Here is a 22686-nt window from a genome sequence, read left to right on the forward strand (position 1 = left end):
GATGTACTTCCCAACATCCTGTCGAAGATTCGGCCAATAGAAATAATTTTGCAGTACTGCCACTGTTTTCTCGACCCCGAAATGCCCAACAACCCGACTGTAGTGTGCTTCCCAAATCATCTTGGCACGCTCGCTTGAAGGAACACAAAGGTGACCGAGGTGACATAATAGGGCATCCTGGAGGTGAAAATCTGCAACATGCCGACCCTCCAAGAGTGTCTGGTATGTGTGGCCGAATTCTAGGTCGCTTTTGTAGAGAAGTGGCCAATCAGAAGTCTCGTGCCGACAAGAGTTGAGCACGGTGGTTAGCGCCATGATCGGTGGTCGACTGAGGCAATCTGCAACATCATTGGTGCTGCCCTTTTTATACTTGATATTCAAGTGAAATTGTTGCAGGTATGTAGACCACTTCTGATGGCGATCATTCTGCAATTTCCCTTGGGTCTGTATGAACTGTAGAGGTCGGTGGTCTGTGTGGATGACCGTTTCCTTCCCCAAAATGTAATGCTTCCATTGTCGGCAGGCCTGTACAATGGAATACATCTCTTTATCATAAGTGGGGTACTTCCGGACTGTGTCTGAAAGTGTTTCACTGTGATATGCCATTGGATGTCCATGTTGAGTAAGGACTGCCCCAATAGCATAGTCAGAGGCATCTGTCTCGACATCAAATGTTTATTGTAAATATGGTAACGCGAGCACTGGTGCCGTGCAGAGGTGATCCTTCAACTCCTTGAATGCCTTCTGTTGAGATTCAGACCAAAAGAATTTTGCTTTCGCCCCGCCCTTGGTGACTTGACTCAAGGGCCAAGAAATATGAGAAAACCCAAACACAAACCTGCGGTAGAAGTTGGCACGACCTAGAAAGCTGCGGAGCTCTGTTAGAGTGGTTGGAGAGGGCCAATCCTGAATGACTTGGATCTTGGCTGGATCAACATGCACCCCCTGTTCATCAATGATGTATCCCAGATACTGAACCTGGGTCATGCCAAAAGTGCATTTCTCCAAATTGGCACATAGCTTGTGTAGCCGCAGTGTTTGGAGAACCTGTCGGATGTGGTGGAGGTGCTCTTCCCAACTCTGGCTGAAGATCAGAATGTCATCCAAGTATACTACTACAAAGGAGTTGGTGAATGGCCGCAAGATGTCATCCATTAGCCTCATAAAGGTTGCAGGAGAATTCGTCAATCCGAAAGGCATGACCAACCATTCGAAGAGGCCCTCCTTGGATTTGAAGGCAGTCTTCCACACATCGGAGGGTTCGATTGGTACCTGGTGATATCCTCACTTCAGATCGATCTTGCTGAAATATTTCGCCCCCTTTAGTTGGTCTAGGAGGTCATCAATCTGCGGGATCGCGTACCTATTACGGACAGTGATCTTGTTCAGCGCCCGATAGTCAATACAGAGTCTCCACGTCCCATCCTTCTTCTGTACCAACACGATCGGGCTCCCACAGGGCGATGAACTCGGATGGATGTGACCTTTCTGCAGGAGATCCTGAATCTGCCTCTTGATTTCACCTTTCTCCAGAACGGAGCGCCGATAAATTGGTCCATTGGGTAGCGGCGCACCTGGGGTCAGATCGATGGAGTGCTTGACTTGACAGTGCAGAGGAACCCCTGCCGGGGAGGTGAAGATGTCCTCGTACTCCTCCACAACCTTGTCCATCTGTAGTTGTCATGCAGAGGGACCCCGTTTGGAGGCCGCGGCCACTGTCTTCTTCTTTCCTTGAGGGCGTATCATCAGGAAAACAAATTTCCTGGTTTTGGAAATGATCTTACTGCGTTGTTTTGCAGTAATCAAAGAGATGGCGGTAGGTGGTGCTACCTCTGGTATCCTGAACAACTTATTTCCAAATGTAATAATAACAGCACGGGGCCTTGATTCATACACAGCATGTCGCTTCCACAAGTATGGTTGTCCTAGTAATACATCACAAACTTCAAGGGGAGCAATGTCACACAATACCTCATCCGTGAAGGGCTTGATGTTGTATGGAAGGCGACACTGCTGGCTCACACGAAGATCTCGTCCTTGGTGAAGCCACCCAATGGTGTATGGTTGTGGATGTGTTGTGGTCGGTAAGCCCAACCGCTTCACGACCTCTGCCGAAATGAGGTTCTTTTGACTCCCGCTATCAACAATGAACTGTATCGGGGAGCCCTTTACCCACATCTGGGAGTGGAAGAGACGCTCCTCCTCCTCTGGATCTTCGGGTTCATTTTTCTGGATCTTTGCGGTAGCAACAGTGGCACTGGGATCCGCATCAATGATCTGCTTCCCTTTTTCGTACCCCTTATCGGTTTCTGACTCAGAGTCGGAACATGCATCTGATTCTGAAACCTTTAGCTCAGCCACCAGTGACTGCTTGGCCCGACACTCACTTGTGTTGTGAGTGGAGCTCTTATGGAATTCGCACCATTTTCCAGTGTCCTTTCTCGGCTTCGCGACGCTGTTCTTTGCTTGCAGCTTTGGCTGGTTGTCTTGGGCTGTCCCGCCTTGGCTTTGTCCTTTGTTCTGGGGTTTAGGGGCACCTTTCCCCTGCTTTGGATTCGCAGATCCAAAGTCTCGCTTCTTTTGTTTAAACTTCTGCTCGACCTTGACGGCATATCGGTATGCTGTGCCGAGCGAGGGGATGTTTAGGAATTGTATTTCTTCCTGGATGTACTTGTGCAGGCAGCCACGGTATTTGAGTATCAAATGTTGCTCCGAATCCTTGATACCCAACTTTGTGCGAAGGGTATGGAAAAGATTGGTGAACTCCGGCACGTCTTGGTCCCTTCCCTGCCGCAGCATGGTCCACTTTATGTATTCATCCTCATAGCTTCCGACAGGGTAGTACTGCTCCTTGATGGCATCCCGGAACGAATCCCAGGTGGGTGCGGCTGAAAATAGTGAGCCAGTACTTTCATCCTTCTGCTCGCAGTAGGTTTCCCACCAGTCCTTGACGTGGGGGGCTGCTTTGAGAAGAGCAAAAACAATCTTTTCCCGACTCGAAAATTCATGAACAGAAAAATAACCCTCTAGCAGATTTAACCATTTATCTACGGCATCTGCGTCTATCTGACCCTCGAATATGGGGATTTCAAAATTAACTTGTACCTTAAAGGGTGTGGCGTTTCCAGAGTAGCTGCTGGAAGCCGATGCGTTGCTTCTGGGTAGCCGCTGAAGGATCTGGGCGAAGCTGTCCATCATTGCGTTCGGTTGTCGTTCGAGGGCTTCTTCGAGCAAGATTTTGATGGGATCTCCTGCCCCCTCGTCTTTCTTCTCGTCCGCCATGGGAGGCCGTCGGGATTTGCGAGGCTGGTCTTGCAAAGGTTCAACCAGTTCAAGCCCTAACTCCTTATATCCCGACCTTGTTGGGGACATGCAAAGAAAAACAGAGAAAAAGCAGACCGCTCTGATACCACTGATCCGGATTTAAACAGGAACGCAAAAAATTACAGAGATAACCATATACACAAAGATGCAACGGAAATAATACTTCATTTCATTAATGGAAAATACTGAAATATGCTTACAACCAGAAATGGAAATAAACCAGCTAGGGCGATGGTAGCTTATCTCTGAGAAGAGATGTGATGGCTACATGCCTCTGAACTGTGTTACAATGAGGCTCGAAGGCCTATTTCTTGTTGAGAAACAATGGAAAACCCTTAACATTCCAAAACCTAACCCTAGGAGATGAAACGCCAAACTGTGGGCCCTGTTTGGGGTAAATTGGTACATCAACTTCCCAGGGTCGTAACTTTGGCATATGATCTCCGTTTGACGCGTACAATAACTCATTAGAAAGATCTATCCGAGCACTTTCATTGTTGGAATGGGCAACATCGGTCCATTCCATGGACCCATGTTGCCCTCGGATTCCCCAAAAAACGTCGTTTAGGGCCTCAAAATGGCTCCGGAAGTTCAGGACCCGAAAAACTGCTAAGAATAGTAAGTTGTGCTACAATTAAGGAAACTGAAAATGCTGAGAAAGACAATGGTGGGGGTCCAGGTGGACTTGGCAGGTGGCCACCAATCTCCACCTGGATCACTGCTAGTCTTATGCCATTAAAAAGACCCCCCTGAAACTACCCTCTTTATCTTAAGGCTAAGGGAGTCCATCATCAATATGAATAATAAAGGTGAAAGCGAACAACCCTATCAAAGTCCCTTGCCAGCCGAAGAAATTAGAGAGGTATCCATTGATCAGTACCGTGAAATTTGCCGATGAGACACATGCCATGATCCACTCTATTATAGCAGAAGATAGGCCAATCTTAGTAAGAATAAGGTGAAGGAAGGTCCAGTCAACACAATCATACAATTTCTTCAGATCCACTTTCATCACAATTGCCTTCATATTTCTGCTATGAATCGAATAGATTTTCTCCTGTGCAGTGGTGATAGCATCATGTATCAGCATGTTATGGAGGAAACCTGATTGATCCCTTGAAATGTGGATTGAGAAGCTTCCTTTGATGTGTTCCACAATTATTTTGGAGATGAGCTTGTAAGTAATGTTTCATAGAGAAATGGGTCTGTAGTCAAGAAATGTAGAAGTGGTTTTCTAATTTGTTGTTCCAGAATATTTGAAAATAAGCAATGTCATGAAAAATCTAAAATAATAAAATGGTGAAACTATTTGCTCTTATAAATATGAGATTACAACGGGGCTGATCTAGCAATACAATCCAAATTTTCATTTTCATGGTACTTTGTATTTCTATGCAAGTCAAACAAATATCTCGACAAAACTTAAAACGTAATTTATTGAAAATTAGATGATGGGAATCCATTAATATCAAGCATGTGCTCTTTCAATACCATAAATCCAATTCAGGGTGCACGTAATAAGTTGGATTAGTGAACCATCCACACACTAGTTGCAAGCATTTGTCTAGTTGTTTTCGCAATGCCACGGAGTTGGTTGGATTAGGGTATATTTCGTTATTATTTTTTAATTATTATTATTATTAAAAAATACTTTAAATTTTATTAGGATTGGTTGAAATTTTCATAAATTTAATATTTGATAAGTTTCACAAAATAATCAATTTATTTTACATTTAAAAATGTATTTTAAACAATAAACAATTATAATTAAATTAATAATTTTATTTAAAATTGAATTGTTAGAGAGGTTTAATGTGTTGTTATAAGAGGTTGATTGTTCTTGTGTTAAGGTACCATAATGTTAAAGTTAAACTTAGGGTTCACAATCTTATTATGGATGGTCAATATTTATTGGTTAAGGCAATTTTATACTTTAAATAAACTCATTGAGTAATAAAAAAATTTAATTCACATCAAGAGTATGCCACAACATATTAATAACTACATTGGCATAGGTAAACCTTGTCTAAGCCCCAAGGGTTAGCCCAATCGGTCAAGACGGGGCCTCACCAGATGGGAGGTCATAAGATCAATTCCCGAAAGCTCTTGGTGTCAGGTCTTGTAGTAGGCCATGGGGCGTCAAGCCCAGATTTTTCCAATGGATGTAGCGCCACCCCTTGACCGAAGGTGTCTGTGAACCAAACGCTATAAAAAAAAGGAATTTAAAAAGAAAAAGAGAAAAGAAAAAAAAAGAGAAAAGAAAAAGAAAAAAGAAAAAAAAAGAGAAAAAAAGGGAGAAAAAAAGGTAAAACCTTGCCTACACCCCATGTTTAACAAATATTCTAAAAAGACATAGAATTGTATTTATATGGTATATGAGTTCAACAAATTGTTTACTACAATTTCTATTAAGGTTTCTATTAAGTAAGTGGCATTATACTTTTAATAGAGATATGCAATAGAGATATTTATTTTGAAAAAGTTATTTTTTAAATGATTTTAATGAAGGTGGGAGTTTTATTTTTCATTTTATTTTAATGACTTCAAATACCACCTTTAAGGTTTTTATCATTTTATAATTGTCAAGAGGTTTTTTGAAGATGCAAAAAGTCTTATGTTAGTCCGAGACACCAATATATGGTTTTTAGAAGCTTTTGATACTAGTGCCATATCAACATGTATGTACATCTACATGTGGTAGATGACGTGGAAACCAATGCCACATATCACTTCAAGGGTGCTACCTTGTGAGCATGCAAGGCCTTCCTAATCATACCAAGTCATCCCTTACCTTCTACACGAACAACAATAGAGAGATCTTACCAAGTCATCCCTTACCTTCTACACGAAAAATAATAGAGAGAGTAGAGAAAACTTACCCTCCAATTGGGTTTTCTTGTGAAAGGTTTTCCAAGGTTATATTTTGGGTTATTGTGATAGAGCAGCCTTACCCTCCAGTTGAGTTTTCTTGTGAAAGGGTTTCCAGGGTTAAAAATTGGTGTTATTGTGGTAGGGAAACCTTACCCTCTAGTTGAGTTTTCTTGCGAAAGGATTTCCAAGGTTATATCTTGGTGTTATTGTGGTAGAGCAACCTTACCCTCCAGTTGATTTTTATTGCAAAAGAGTTTCCATGGTTATATCTTGGTGTTATTGTGGTTTGTGAGTGATCTTTTTATTTTTTGTCTCATTTTTGCATTTTATATATTACATGCACAAACAAAAAAATAAATAAATCTAAAAAATCTAAGGAAAATTAACCCTCATAGTATAGATTTCATATTTTTGTAAATTTTCGTTTGTCTAGTGGAATATCCATGGTAGTTTACGATTAAAGAATTAGTGTAAATAAGTGCATGAGAAAGATATTATCACTTATGATCGAGGGGATCAATAAAGTGCTCAAAAATGAAAGCATTCAAAAGTTCTCGAAATTGGTGCCAAAACGTAGATCTCGCCGACCTGAATCGCTCGAAACTGATATCATATCTCTCGATATTGTGTTCTGATTATTTTCCCAAACATGTAAAATTTTGTAGGTTGGATGCATGACTACTCACTGGGCAGGGTGACTATGCAAGTTGACTGTACCACACAGGCCAATGGCAGGCTTCCAAGTGGCCTCACTTGATTGGTCTGAACTGACAAGATATGGTTGGTTGGTTGAAGTTTTCATGGCGCAATGATTGGGTGCCACGTGACCAATCACAGGCTGCCACATTGCACCCTGGGGTTGTGTAAAGTTTTGGTAATAGGCTGAACAAACCTCCAAAGGTTCATACACAGGACGTCATGCACACAAGTCACGCGCCTTACCAATAGGCCACGAGTGGTTCTTAACACCATATGCATCCAAATTTTATTCAAGGTTTCAATATTTGATCTTTGGGGACGGGGCTTGAGCTAAGCCCTGGCCCCCTGGTTACCCCACGCCAACGAGACTACAGGCAGAAGGGAGCCGAGGGATTGGGCTTAGCCCCGACCCAAGGTTCTGCAACCCACTATATAACCGACATGCAGGAGGTGTTAGTGCTAACAAGCTGGGAGCTAAGGTATTAAGCCGAGGTCAAGGGCACATGTGTTACCACATGAATGACAATAGAGCACTAGAGCACTGAGAAGAGGGGGGCTAACCCTAAGCCCTAGCCAAGGTCTTATGTCGTGCCATGAGACCAAGCCCTGGTAGAATTAAATGTCTGCAAGAGAGGGGCTTGGGGATAGGACGAGGTCATGGTCCTATGGATACATGCAGAATCGTGGGCATAAGCAAAGGGAGCTATGCGACAGGCGCATGGATTTGGGTGCCATGCCTAGGATTTATGGGCCAGCATAACTGTGGTGCAACAGTTGAGGGGCTAGGCTAACGAGGGTGGGCGATTAGCCCCAGACCCCGGCCACATGGCCCCATGTGGACAAATTTTTCCACACAAGGGTCATTGGGCATTTCAAACAGGAGAAATTTTGCACATGAATCGATGGGAATCCTGCCAGCGCCAGGGGAAATTGGTGCTTGGCGAACTCTTGAATTACAAAATTCGTAGAACAGTTAGACAAAGGAGCCAGTTTGTAGAGCAATTAGCAACAAAACTTCTCTAGAGAATAACTTCTTACTTTTTTGGCCAAATTGAATCCAACATTAGCCCAACTTGGGGTTTTTTACTATTCTTGAGCCATTACAGGCATTAATTTTACATTTTGAGCATTGTAAATCCATGTAAACACAAATTTTCGGCACTTAATGAAAGAGGCCCAACATTGGAAGTTGGACCAAGAGATGTAGCCTAGGAGGGGTGAACTCATTTATCATTTTGTTGTCTTATGTTTGTATATATGGTATATTTGGCTCTGTTTTTATGTTGTAAATTGAGTTTTAAAACCATTATTTTATGTGCTTTGGCAAAGTGATCCATTGCCTAAAAAGAATAAAATTTTACTTGCATATTTTCTATCACCTTCAATTTGTATAATAGATCAGTTTGGTATCAAATCTCAAGGTTATTTTTAAAGTTTAATTTGTTTGCAAGTGTTTTCTCATGCTTACAAGGTTGAAGCTCAAAAGAGGAGAAGGAGGGCTTGTGGAGCCAAGGTATGAAATTGTTTCAAGGAGAACATGCATATCTAAAGCTTCACCAATCATGGTACATCAAGAAGGTCATGAAGGGATGTCTGAAGATGAGAGAACTTTAAGAAAATCTTTCTTTGAAATTTCTGAAATGGTGAAATTTATTTATGAGGAGAGGAACTCAAGGTCGCAAGGAGAGAGCTCAAAAACTCCAAAAGGAAATGGAGGAAATGGAGACCAACCTTCAAAAGGTAATGGAGGGGATGGTGACAAGCCACCACCTTCACCTTCGTCCTCATCCTCATCTTCTTCTACTTCTACCCCTTCACAAACACCTCCACATTCTCCAAAGGGACATGGTAAAACCCCTTTGTTAAAACTTGACATAAAGTTTGAATTGCCTATGTACGATGGAGAGGTAAATGTTGAGAAATTAGATAATTGTGTTTGTCAGGTTGAAGTGTATTGCAGGATACAAAGAATCAAGGATGATGCAACCAAAATTCATCTTGATTCTCTTAGGTTGGAAAGTGAAACACTCATTTGGTGGGAGGCCAAAAATCAAGAGGACATGAAGAAAATTGGTAAGGTTTTATTCTCTTAGAATGATTTTATTGTTGCAATAAGAAGAAAAATTTTATCCATTAACATACATGCAAAACTATACAATGGATTGGAAAAACTTTAGGCATGTGAAGGGTCAAAATGTGAAAAGCTATACTCAAGAATTTAGGAAAAGAGCTTTGATTTTGGGTATAGATTTATCCTCTCAAGACACTCTACTAAAATATATTAGAGGTTTACATAGTTATTTGAGACACACAATTCTCATGTTTAAACCTACAAAGCTAGATGAAGTTTGTGTACAGACAACTCATTTAGAAGCAAGAGGGAAGAATATTTCTGAAGAAACTAGTGAGAAGCCGTTTAAGTTTGGAGACAAAGGAAAGGGGAAGTTCAAAGGCATGGATAAAAAGAACACTTCAATCAAGAAAGAGGGAGAAAAACTCACATGTAAACACTGTTCAAAAGAAGGCCATGATGAAGGCCATTGTTGGAAACTTCATCCTTAGATGAGACCCAAAAAGTGTAACAACAAGGAGAAAGAAAAGAATGATGCAACAACTCAACAAGATCTATGATCTCATTTCGGAGATGAAACAAAAATCACAACCATGGGATTTAAAGGTAATGATTCTTTTGCAAGTACTAGTTCTTCTAGCAAGCCCATTTAAACTCAAAATGAAAGAGAAAGAATAGAGCTTTTCCATATTAGAGTCATCACAAAAGATAAAAAAGTAGATACTTTGTTTGATAATGGACGACAAGAAAACCTTATTTCAGAAGACATTGTCAAGAAAATAAATTTGGAAACCATTCCTCATCCTAAACCTTATGTGACAATGCCAAATTGCAAGTGACAAGAAAATGCATACTTAAATTCGCCATAGTTGCAAATTTTATTTGATGAGGTAAAACTTGATGTAGTACTTGACATATGCAGGATTGTTTTGGGAAGGCCATACTTATATGATAGGAAAGACATATTTCATCACCATGAGAACAAGTATCATTTGTTTAAAAATGGGATTGAGTATATTGTTAGAGCAAAACGCAAGAATTTGAATTTTTCACTTGTGAATGCTGGACAAATGTAAAGGTTTGTAAATGTTAGTTAGAATTTTGCATTGTTAATGATTAAACACAAACATGTTGAGGAATATGAAGCTTTCCAAGGTTGTGATGAAAAACTAAAACATGATTTATTTGAAGTTAATAACACATGTGATAAGATGTTTTAGGAGTTTGACATGTTGCCTTTTGAACATTGGTATGCACAAGATGTCAATGTTAGAGAATGTAGGGATGAAGAATTAGATCCAAGAGCTACTTGAAAAAGGGGACAATAGTTCTATTATATCTTCTTGTGGGTCTCCTAATGTTTTGGCTTTGAAAAAGGATGGTGCATGGTGATGGTGATCACATTTGGTGAAGAGTCAAGACAAGTACAAGGATAGACATGATAAACATCGTGTTGACCACAATTTTCAGGTTGGATCTAAATTAAGGCTTTGCATCAGCAAAGAAAAGCTTCAAAGTGAAGATAACTTGAAATTCGATGAGACTCCTTTAGAGACTCCTTTAATTGAATATCAAGGAGAGAATGTTCAGATTCCTTCAATAACAAATTTCTCTCCTGAATATCTTGAAGAATTGTAGCAAGATACTATCATTGACAGAAAAACAAGAACTTCAAGAATAGGGAACGTGGAGTACCTTCATATGGGGCTCAAAGGTACAAATCCAAGCAAAGCCATATGGATTGAGATTGGAAGGGTGAGAAAACTGTACCTTCATCTATTTGTTCACTGAAAATAGTCTTTTGGAGGTCCAAGAGCTTCCAATTGGGAGGAGTGATCCATAAGATCAGTAAAGTGCTAAAAATTTGAAAGTGTTTAAAATTACTCGAAATAGGTGCCAAAACATAGATCTTGCCAACCTTAATCCAATGCAACTTGAATCGCTCAAAATCAATATTGTATGCTCCCGATATCACATTCTGATCGTTTTCCCAAACATGTAAAATTTTGCAGGTTGGATGCAAGACTGCTAACTAGGCAGTCCATACGCCATAAGTAGGGTGACTAGCCAAGTTGATTATACCCCACAGGCCAATGGCAGGCTTCCAAGTGGCCTCACCTGATTGATCCGAGTTGGCAGTATATGGTTGGTTGGTTGAATTTTTTGTGGCCCAATGTGATATGAAATGGAGCAGATTAGTAATGCTTTGCTAATTCCCCATTCATAATATAAAAATGTGCTTGAGGTTTGAACTCCAAAATAGCAAGTAAAAACATGAATTTTATGTGTGTTTACTTAAGTTAGTTTCATGAAGAAAACTGAAAACATGAAACCAAAACACTGAATGGAACTCCAAAATAGCAAGTAAAAACATGAATTTTATATGTGTTTACTTAAGTTAGTTTCATGAAGAAAACTGAAAACATGAAACCAAAACACTGAATGGAAGCATGCATCAATCAATAATACACCAACCATTGATAAAGGAGTTCACCCCTCCTGGGCTACATCTCCTTAGATCAGCTCTAAAGGCATGACCCCTTCTCATTATGCTCAAAATTATTCAGTAATAAAGAGTACATAAGTGCGCTAACAAAAAGAGTGGTTAGTTTCCCCTTCAAGAAAACATACTTCTGCAAATAAATCTCATTCTAAACACATGACAACCTATAGTTAGTCATGAAACAATCAACAAGCTAAGGTCTCTCAAATCAAGACCCCATAATCCAACTTCCAAGAGCATAAAAAATACTACAATCCACTTGAAGTACTTAAACAAGTCTCTTTCTGAATACACATATAGAGAAAATAAGAAATAAAGCTACAACAATGCTGTAATGGCTAGTTCAGAAAGCACATAGAGGCTGGAAGACCCGTGCAAGGTCATCTCTATGTTCATACTCCTCCTTAAACTGAATCAACACTTTGGGTGACCAGAGCACCCATAGGCTTCACTTTGTAAAAATCCTATCCAAAAGTGCTCCTCTTATCCTGAAACCCATTCCAATGAGTTCATAATGTCCAAAAATGGCCATCTAGCCTCTTTTTTGCATCCCATTTGGTAAAAAATTGCCTTAGTTATGACTTTTGTTGGTCTTTCCACAATTTTCTCCTCCAAATCTCACTTAATGCCAGTTAAATTCATTATCTAGAGTTAAATCTAGCAGTTCCACCAAAATCGGCGGTCCTGCCATCTTCCCTGCTTATCTCGCAGTTAAGGCCAAGTGTTCACATACAAAGTGGTTAGTCCGATGGAAAAGGTGATGGTTCCGCAACTCTATCGCAACTCACAATCGGTGAAGTCCAACCATCAGTGGATAGTCCCAAGCCCAAACAATAGGCACTTTGTGATACACAGACCTACCGGGATTATAAAACACAACATATAACATATCACATCCAGGGACCCCATTGAAATTGCAATCGAAACTTTCCCTTGGCGGATATCAAAGTCCATGCACTATGATAACAACGGATCTGCAAGGGTTATAAAATATAGCGTATAACAATATCGGATCTGAGAGTCCCCCCATCCCAAATCATAATTAGTGGCAGCCGAGGCATTACTTCATGCTCCCTCTACGATCTGTGATTGTTATTTGGTCGCATCACAACCTGTTGTGGGGGAAAATGCCTATGCAAGACGATCCTATCCACCTAAGGTGTGACAGTGCCTTAGCAACAAACAGAAACAGCTATTCCAGTATTCTTCCTTTATGAATTAAGAATGAAGAGAGATGGATGGACTAACCAGTGTCTTCTGTTTGTCCCTCGATCCAGTTTCTCTTCTCTTTGAGAGTTCCCAGCTACTTGCCTTCTTGCTCGTCCAGCTTCAACAGGTTCCTGCAAGATCACAAGAAGAGAACACTACACAAAGACGTAGATTCATATTCATAACTAGTTCAGGATTAGAAATAAACTAAACATACTAATGCAATCATACATCAAAGATACATCTTCTTGCCTTAGTTATGACTTCTGTCAGTCTTTCCACAATTTTGTCCTCTAAATCTCGCTTACTGCTAGTTAAATTCATTATCTAGAGTTAAATCTGGCAGTTTTTCAAAAATTGGCGGTCCTACCATCTTCCCTGCTTATCTCCCAGTTAAGTCCAAGTGTTCACATACAAAGTGGTTAGTTCAACGGAAAAGGCGACGGTTCCGTAGCTCTATCACAATTCGCAATTGGTGAAGTCCAACCATCAATGGGTAGTCCCAAGCCCAAACAATAGGTAGTCTGTGATATAAGGACCTGCCGGGATTATAAAACACAACATATAACATATCACATCTAGGAACCCCATTGCAATCAAAATCGACTCTTTCCCTTGGCAGATATCAAAGTCCATACACTATGATAGCAGCGAATCCACAAGGGTTATAAAATACAACATATAACAATATTGGATCTGAGAGTTCCCCCATCCCAAATCAAAATCGGCGGCGACCGGGGTATTACTTCATGCTCCCTCTGTGATCTACGATTGCGATTTTGTCGCATCACAACCTGTTGTGGGGGAAAATGCCTATGCAGGACGATCCTATCCACCTAAGGTGTGACAGTGCCTTAGCAACAAACAGAAACAGCTATTCCAGTATTCTTCCTTTATGAATTAAGAATGAAGAGAGATGGATGGACTAACCGGTGTCTTCTGTTTGTCCCTCGATCCAGTTTCTCTTCTCTTTGAGAGTTCCCAGCTACTTGCCTTCTCGCTCGTCCAGCTTCAACAGGTTCCTGCAAGATCACAAGAAGAGAACACTACACAAAGACGTAGATTCATATTCATAACTAGTTCAGGATTAGAAATAAACTAAACATACTAATGCAATCATACATCAAAGATACATCAGTATATAGGAGAAACCAAGATAGCTTTATTGATGAACAACAAGGTTCAGGAAGAGATACAACCCAGAGGGCTCCAATCCAGCATCTCCTTCCCAGCAGATGAAATTCCTATCTTCACCTTCCTTCAAAGCATTAAGCACCCAATGATTCCAATCTCAAACCAACAGCAATTCTTTGCAATAACAAAATTCCAGCTTCTAGATCTCATGGAGGAGAGATCCATATATAGATGTTTGGAGAGAGGATGAGTCAGCTTGAGATCTGACTAGTGTCCTCTCCCTCTGTCAGTTCTTGCTTCCACTTGGAGACTAAGAGCCTCTTACTCATCACTAGTCGAATTCCTTGAGGCAAGTGTCATTGGAGAAGATTCTGGAAGCTTCCAGGGTCTTTCCACCTCGTTGAATGAACTTGCCATTTGTCACTTCCCGCTCAGCGCACCCTGGTAGTGCTTCTACCTGCGTTGCAGTGCACCTAGCCAGTGCAATCTCTGCATTTCAGCGCAGACAGTTAGTGGAGCCTCTGAATTGATCCTGAATTGACTTGTTTTTTAGCAGTTTCTGGTGGAGAACTTCTGTGAATTGCTGTGGTTTGTTAGCCTTGTTCCTCTAGGGGTAGGAACAACATGTTTAGGGACTTTGGATCCCTTGGATTATGGACATGTCATGCTCAATGTTGTAAGGCACAAAAATGTCTATAACAGTTGCCCCCTAAAGTATGAGGCCGTTTATCGGGTGAAATGCTTTATTAGGAGGATCCGAAGTTCATTCAATGCTGGGAGGAGACCTGTAATAAGATACAATACAATACATTATTTTTCATAATGTTTTCATGATCTAGCTGAGGCGGGCATTCCCATGCTCAGCTTTATAAATTCATTTTTCAGTACATAGAACAGACAATCGTCTGAGGGTAGACTGATAATTTTGATGAAATTATCATCCTTTGGGTAGGATGATTATCTACTGCAATGATGTACATGTCAATGTCTTTATCTTTCCTGAATATATATCGCAGCCCGGATGGATGAAACTAGATCCGGGGTCTTCAAACTCGTTCGATCTTCACTCTAAGTACAAGTCAATCGATGTGAGAAATGTTTTGAAGTCGAACATGGAAAGACATCGCTTGATTACCGGTCAATGAGGTAAACCGTTAACAAGCGCGAGAGGAATCACCGATAATGATAATGACCCTCAAGGTACTGCAGTACAATTCACGTGGTGTGAATAAAGGACTTGGCGTCGAACACCACGCAAAATCTTTCGGTCGAAGGTCATTGATGTATACCTGTCGCCGGAAGTGAGAAACTTGCCATTGAGGTATGCAAGCTTCAAAGTACTGAAGGGGGTGTTCCTATATCAACTTCTTGGATAATGAGCTGATGTCGACAAGAAGTGATCCGTCAAAGGAGGGCCTTAATGAATCCCACATTAGTGACACGGAACGGAGCAAATGATTTTGATGGAGGTGAAAACGATCTGATGACATATGATTCAGGGTGGCGGTCATGAAAGGATGAAGGATAATGTATGGCAGTGGATGGGACACGGTTGAATTCTCTGAACGACTTCTCTTGAACATATGGCGACACTTATGCGATGGATCGGTAGCATTACCCCAAATATGGATGGTATGGCAAGACCATGGTGATGTGACCGGTGAATGAAACAACCCAACCCGACTGTGGTACGGAGGAAAAGTGTCATGTTCAAGAGCGACTTGCTACCATCAAAGTTTTCTTGAGTTTCTCCCAATTTTTCCCCAGTCATTGCTGACCAATACCTCTTTATTTTTGTCAAGCTTGAGGAGGATAACATATGCTTGTTCTATAACTTTCCCTTTGAGCAAGCCCATCGCTATGTTTTAACGAGCCTAGCGATAGTGAAACTCATTCTCGTCTAAAGACAAGTTTGTCGCTATTTAATGCTTTTAACGAGTCTAACGACAAAGATAACTCGGTCCTTTTAATTTTTAGAGAGTCTGAAAAGGTACGTAAAGTTAACTCCGAAAGTCCTTTTTCGTCATCTAATCCCTTAAGTCCGAAAAAGTATAAAACAATACAGAAGGGATGAGTTTTCGATAGTTTTAACGAGCCGAATAAAACAAGCGCTCGATCGTTTTGTGCAATAATCCCTCAGGTCCAAAAAGATTAAAATCTAGAGGAGGGATAGCTCTTTTGGTCACTTTATCGAGCTGGAAGGCCAAAACTCGACAATCTTTTCATATTTTACGAGTCAGATGAAAAGAGCTTAAAGAAAACTCGTCTTTTGAGGAACGAGTGATAAAACGGGTTAGCAGCTGATTCCAGGTACGGGTTGGAATTTTCCAATCACGGTAGTGTCACAAGGATGGCTAGTGAAATCACTCTTCGCAGCTGTTCCTCAAAATGGGTAAACAATCAATATGGAGGTGAACGATCGGCCAATGGAAAAGTGGAGGTGATGTGAAAACACGACCAAGGCTTTAATGGCTGATAATGTTACATTCACGGTGGTTATTTACCGGAATAGTTCAATTTTTAACGAGCTTAAACGTGGAAAAACACTGCTCAATCTTATGTTTATTTTTTAACGAGCATGAACTATGCGCTAAAACTGCTCGGATCTTGCGTTTATTTTTTAACGAGCATGAACTGTGTGCTAAAACTGCTCGAATAATCCAGTCATATGATAAGAATGTCTCATTGAAGATGCTATTTTTTATGGATCTTAGATCTTACAAAGCTTTGCTCCGGATCCTTTCGTTATGCAAGTTCGGAAACGACTAATCCTACGAGTTTAAAGGGTTAGACCTACAGGTTTAAAGGGAGGACATAAAAATTTAAAAAATAAATAGCCGCCCCTTGCCTGCACTCCAAAAAGTTTGCATGCCCCCAGGTATAAAGTACGATTTCAAGGTTACCCCTTCTTAGTCCAATAAAACATTTGTTTCACCGAGAGAGGCCTACCTCTTTCAGGTTACCCAAAGATTGTCTCGTTAATCTTTCAAACAAAACACTTCTTCGGCGATATCTACCGAAATAGACAAAGGTGAGAGACTCCGTCTGTCAACTCACATAACTTTGACAAAAGAATCTTATTCCAGAACAACCCCACTTCCAACCACGGACAGGGTACGGACTAGTCATATTCTCCCGGGGAAACCTACCTTATACCCAAAGTTTTCCTGCCGAAGCAGACTAGGACGCATGCCCCCTGGGGTCCAGTCATATCCTTCCGGATTACTCGCGCTCATCAGGAGGACGGACCGTGGGTTGAGACATTTCTTGCGTGAAGAGACCATTTAGGGAAGGTATATGACTATTTGCAATGCGTGATCCGGGAAATGAAAGCTGGTCCACGAGCTTGACCACTCTTCCTTCGTGCGGAAAACACATTACTCTAAAGAGTAAGGAGACGATGGCTCCCATGCAATATATATAGTCTCGTCCAAGGAGTAGGTTATAATCCAAGGGTCCTTGAATGACCATCACGTTCATTTGAACGGTCTTCCCTTTCAATGTTATGGGCACATTGGGGAGGATCCCTAAAGGTCGACTGGTTCCTTTATCGAAGCATGTCAGATTTCTCATTTCAGGAAAAAGCGCTGGTGAACCAAGAGCTTTCCAAGCAATAGAGGAAAGGATACTCACAGATGCCCCCTCATCAATGATGGTGCCAGCCATTACCATTCTGTATATTTGAACGATAATTCTGAACGGTATGCTTGCTGGCAAACGGGGTCTGCCTTGTTGGTTCCAATCGAACGAGACAACTAGGTTGCTTGGTGGTGGGACCGAATAGACGGCCGGGTATGACTCTGATGAAGTTCCTTCCTGCGATAAAGGAATGGGCAAATTGCCCCCTTGTTCATCGGAGTCTGTGTTGATGAAGAGAATTTGGACGGTGTCGTCTTTATTCTCCTCTGTGATGGTATCATTCGAAGATAGAGCCTCTGAAGGCAAAACCGGGTCAACTGCCGCCTCAACCTTTTGACTTTCGTTAGGTATGGATTCAGACGGTTCATCCTCAATGATAGGTGCTTCGGCTGACCACCTGAGCGGGCCAGCCGGGTTCTCAACTAGTGAAGGACTTGGCAGGAGTTTTTGATATCCAGGAGGAAGTTGCACTGGTAAAACCAGGCGATCTTCCAAAACTCTTTTAGCCTCGTCTAAGAAGGGACAACGGTGGATGGCATGGTCGCCTTCACACAGTTTGCAGGGAAATCTAGCTTTCCCTCTCTGTCCTGTGGCTTCACTTTCACTAGTTGACGGTGTGCTGTCAACATGGCTATCAGAGGTTGACGCCACCAAATTGTGCAAACGGGGAGACCAGTCCCTTAGTATCCGAGGGATGCAGGGACAATCTCTGTGGAAGTGGTCTCCCTTGCATATGACACATGGCGATTTAGGCCCAGTCAATGCCGTGTGTGGATTTCTGTCAGACGCCACTTGTTTGCCCCCAGTCGCTTTCGGCTCCTTCTTCTTCTTTTCTTTCTTCTTCTTTTCCTTCTTCTCCTTAGGAACTTGGTTCTTTGTTTTACCAGTTCCGTCAAGTGAAGAGGAAGGAGGAGAGGAAGAATTAGATGAAGTAGAAGGCTGGTGGGTAACTCTGGTCTGGTCTAACTGTTGATTCGATTGTTCAGGAATAGTGGTGTTCTGAACGACATTGGTTGAGAAGAGCCAGACCGGCAAGCCAATTGTCAGTCCTGGAAGCGACAATGTGGCCATATGGGGCGCACCATCTCCCCAAGAGGAGAAGGGACTAGGATTTCCACCAAGGGGAATTCCTTGGTTGGTGTGTTCCATTTTCTCAACCTAAAGATCAACGCAGGAAGAAGGGGTGATTGTTCCATTTAAAATAAATTTTAACGACGCTTTAGACACAACTTGCTTTTTCAATTTTAAAGATTCGAGAAAAAGCTAAAGATGACTCTAGTCTCCTTCGATTTTTTAACGAGCTTGAAGTGACAAATGCTCGAATGGGCTTTTTCCGTTATAGAGTCTAAAAAAGGCCAAAAGGAACTGCTCTGGAGTTCTAGGTAGAGGGTGTGCCAAACTTTTTGCAAAACCGCAGAATACTTTTTAGGGTACAGGCGGTCAATCTTCCTGAATGTTGTGTTCAGTGCATTGCGATCAGTAGGGCGGCCGACACGGCTTCCTAAGGATAAAGGTTTTATGCCTATAGGGGTCTCCCAATATATACTCGACGGTACGTGGGAGCACAATCCGTACTGGCGCTATCGTCCCTCAGGAGGAATCACCCACCATCAGCGAGATCGACAGTCACCAGGCTTTATGACGCCGGAACATGTCTCTAGCCTAGACCTCTATGTTGTGCATTAAGTTACAAAGCGTTGTTAAGTTCATTCAATTTATTTTAGGTTGATCTTTTTAGAAGTTTGGCTTTTGAGGTTCACCACGAGATGTATGATACGATTCCTAAATGCAGTCTAAAGATGATAAGCAAGCTTTTATATCTTTTCAACAATGAAAATCCTAGCTACAAAGGGAAAAGAAAGACACCATATTTTCTCAACGAGCAATCAGCACACTCTAATGCACTTTTCCTAAATCAAGCATGCAAACTATCAAGATGCAAATGCACAATGCAGGTGTTTGTTTTCTGCTTTCTTAATATTGATGCCTAAAAAGAAAGCTTTTTGCACAACTTTGAATTTGCTTTTAAATGACAAATACAAACAAGTTTACTTTTTCGAAATCAGAAAGGGTAGAAGAGAATACAACACTTTATGACTTTCGAAATGAATACTTGTTTCGACACTTAAAAGAGACAAACTCAAACCAAAAGCAAAAATGAATGTATAATCAATCTGTCAATAGCCAATGAACTCTCTCCTAAGATCACAATCAACAGATCTGAATCAAGGGTTACAGGATGACTATTTCACTCTTGCAAAGGAAAACTGTAAATGACGCCACAAACACATAGAAACACTCACAGTCTTTTTGTACAAAAGGAGGCGGAATTTAAGCAGATAAAAGGAGTTATCAGACAGGTACCTATGCTGGTTACAGGCTGCAAAAAACAGAGATCAAAACAAGGCAAAACAGAGCAGAGAACCCCAGTTGCATAAGGCCTAACTGGATCAACGCACACAGAGGTTTTGACATTCAGCGCAGGTATCCTTCACGGGACCTGCGTTGAAATGCAGAACCTCTTCACAGAGTCTGCGTTGAAGGAGAAACGAGAGTTCCTCACTGGGTTCTGGGTCACAATTTGCTATTTAATCTACAGTTTCAGGCCAAATCAAAGCAACAAGCAAGGTATAATCAAAGGGATGCTTTGAGGGAGGGCTAAGATCTATCACAAAGGATCATCAAATCATTTGTGAGTCCATTGTTCAGATCATAGACGAATCCAGTGATTGGATCAAAGCAGCAGCTGTCTACTTTGCATCTGAGAATAGCAGATGCAGTTCGATTGTTGTTGTTGAGTCTATGAAACAAACAATGATAGAGACACAAATAAAATGACTAAACAGATCTCCCCAGCGGAGTCACCAATTTGTTGTGGGGAAAAATGCCTATGCAGGACGATCCTATCCACCTAAGATGTGACAGTGCCTTAGCAACAAACAGAAACAACTATTCCAGTATTCTTCCTTTATGAATTAAGAATGAAGAGATATGGATGGACTAACCGGTGTCTTCCATTTGTCCCTCGATCTAGTTTCTCTTCTCTTTGAGAGTTCCCAGCTACTTGCCTTCTCGCCCGTCCAGCTTCAACAGGTTCCTGCAAGATCACAAGAAGAGAACACTACACAAAGACGTAGATTCATATTCATAACTAATTCAGGATTAGAAATAAACTAAACATACTAATGCAATCATACATCAAAGATACATCAGTATATAGGAGAAACCAAGATAGCTTTATTGATGAATAACAAGGTTCAGGAAGAGATACAACCCAGAGGGCTCCAATCCAGCATCTCCTTCCCAGCAAATGAAATTCCTATCTTCACCTTCCTTCAAAGCATTAAGCACCCAATGATTCCAATCTCAAACCAACAACAATTCTTTGCAATAACAAAATTCCAGCTTCTAGATCTCATGGAGGAGAGATCCATATATAGATGTTTGGAGAGAGGATGAGTCAGCTTGAGATCTGACTAGTGTCCTCTCCCTCTGTCAGTTCTTGCTTCCACTTGGAGACTAAGAGCCTCTTACTCATCACTAGTCGAATTCCTGAGGCAAGTGTCATTGGAGAAGATTCTGGAAGCTTCCAGGGTCTTTCCACCTCGTTGAATGAACTTGCCATTTGTCACTTCCTGCTCAGCGCACCCTGGTAGTGCTTCTACCTGCGTTGCAGTGCATCTAGCCAGTGCAATCTTTGCATTTCAGTGCAGACAGTTAGTGGAGCCTCTGAATTGATCCTGAATTGACTTGTTTTTGAGCAGTTTCTGGTGGAGAACTTATGTGAATTGCTGTGGTTTGTTAGCCTTGTTCCTCTAGGGGTAGGAACAACATGTTTAGGGACTTTGGATCCCTTGGATTATGGACATTTCATGCTCAATGTTGTAAGGCACAAAAATGTCTATAACACAACCAGGCTTCATCGAGGGTCGATTATTGTTCCTCCTTCATCTTGCAATATTGCCATCGCAACCGGGATCATGCAGAGGGCCGATTCTTAACACTTTCCCTTTGTGCGATTGTGATATGTGATTATCGCATCGCCACTTGCCTAGGGTCGATTGTCCTTAAGATGCTCCTCTGTTTTTCTATGATATGCGATATGCGGGACCCAATGACAACAGGCCACTTGGCACTTCCCCATTCGTTGGACCTTTTCCATGTCATCTAATCCTGCTACGTGTCCAAGTCAAACATGAACTTTGAATTTCTCTAACTTCTGCATACGAGCTCAGATTTGAGTGTCAATCGCACCATTGGATTCATAATGACAAGATCTTCGATATGAAGCTAATATTATCAAGATTCAAACACTTTGATTTTTTTGGCAAATTTTGAACTCCTGATCACTCTTCCCCACTGAAAAATTATTTGTATCCAAAAGTTTACTTTCAATTGTTCAACGTTTGAAGGTAGAATTCCTTCATTTTTCGAAACTCAATCAAATCGATGTTTGCAGTGCCCTGACTTGTACTTGTCTTGGACTTTTCTCATGTTGAACTTAAAATATAACTTGACCAAAGAATTCAAATTCGAAATTCTTTTCGGCTTGTCCATGTCTCTATGGCCATCCACAAAAACATCCTTTCCAAGAAGAATTCCAAGGTGCCTATCTACAAAATCCTTATTGAGGATAAGATCCTAAAATACTTTTCCAAATGAACCAAAACAAGCCTCATATAGTGAATACTTGTATAACTTGAGTGCTAAACACATTTGGAACATACTAAATGTGCTGCAACTACTCATACAATATTTTTAAAATGCTTTCTCAAACTACAAATAGAAATTCATTTTACAAAACGGAATAAACTTGACTCCCAAATTTTCCATTCAAATTGACTATCAACAAGTAAAACTAGCATTGTAATGCTTAAAGAAAACATTGTTGCATGTAAGTGATTTTTTTATGAACATCACTTTTACAAGTTACCCAACTATGGGGATATGCAACTAGTGCAAAACAAAAATTTACAAACTTCAGCTGGACAAATAGTCTGCCCATTTCTTACCCAACTAGGTAAATGAACCCTCTATTTGAACTTTCTCTTCTTCTGAAGCTACTTCAGGGATGGTCTCATCTTTCGCCACTTTTTATTTTTCACTTCCTCTTCTGGTGCTTGCATGATTTGCTTGCCCTTACTAGGATGAAGTTGTAGAAACAATTTCCAACACTTCTCAACCCAATGCCCACTGATATTACAATGAGTACAAAAGTTCTTTTGAGCTCCTCTCG

Source organism: Pinus tabuliformis, chromosome 9, assembly GCF_031772625.1.
Source record: "Pinus tabuliformis cultivar Carrire ecotype Pingquan chromosome 9, CPIR1, whole genome shotgun sequence".
In the NCBI taxonomy this organism is placed as follows: domain Eukaryota; kingdom Viridiplantae; phylum Streptophyta; class Pinopsida; order Pinales; family Pinaceae; genus Pinus; species Pinus tabuliformis.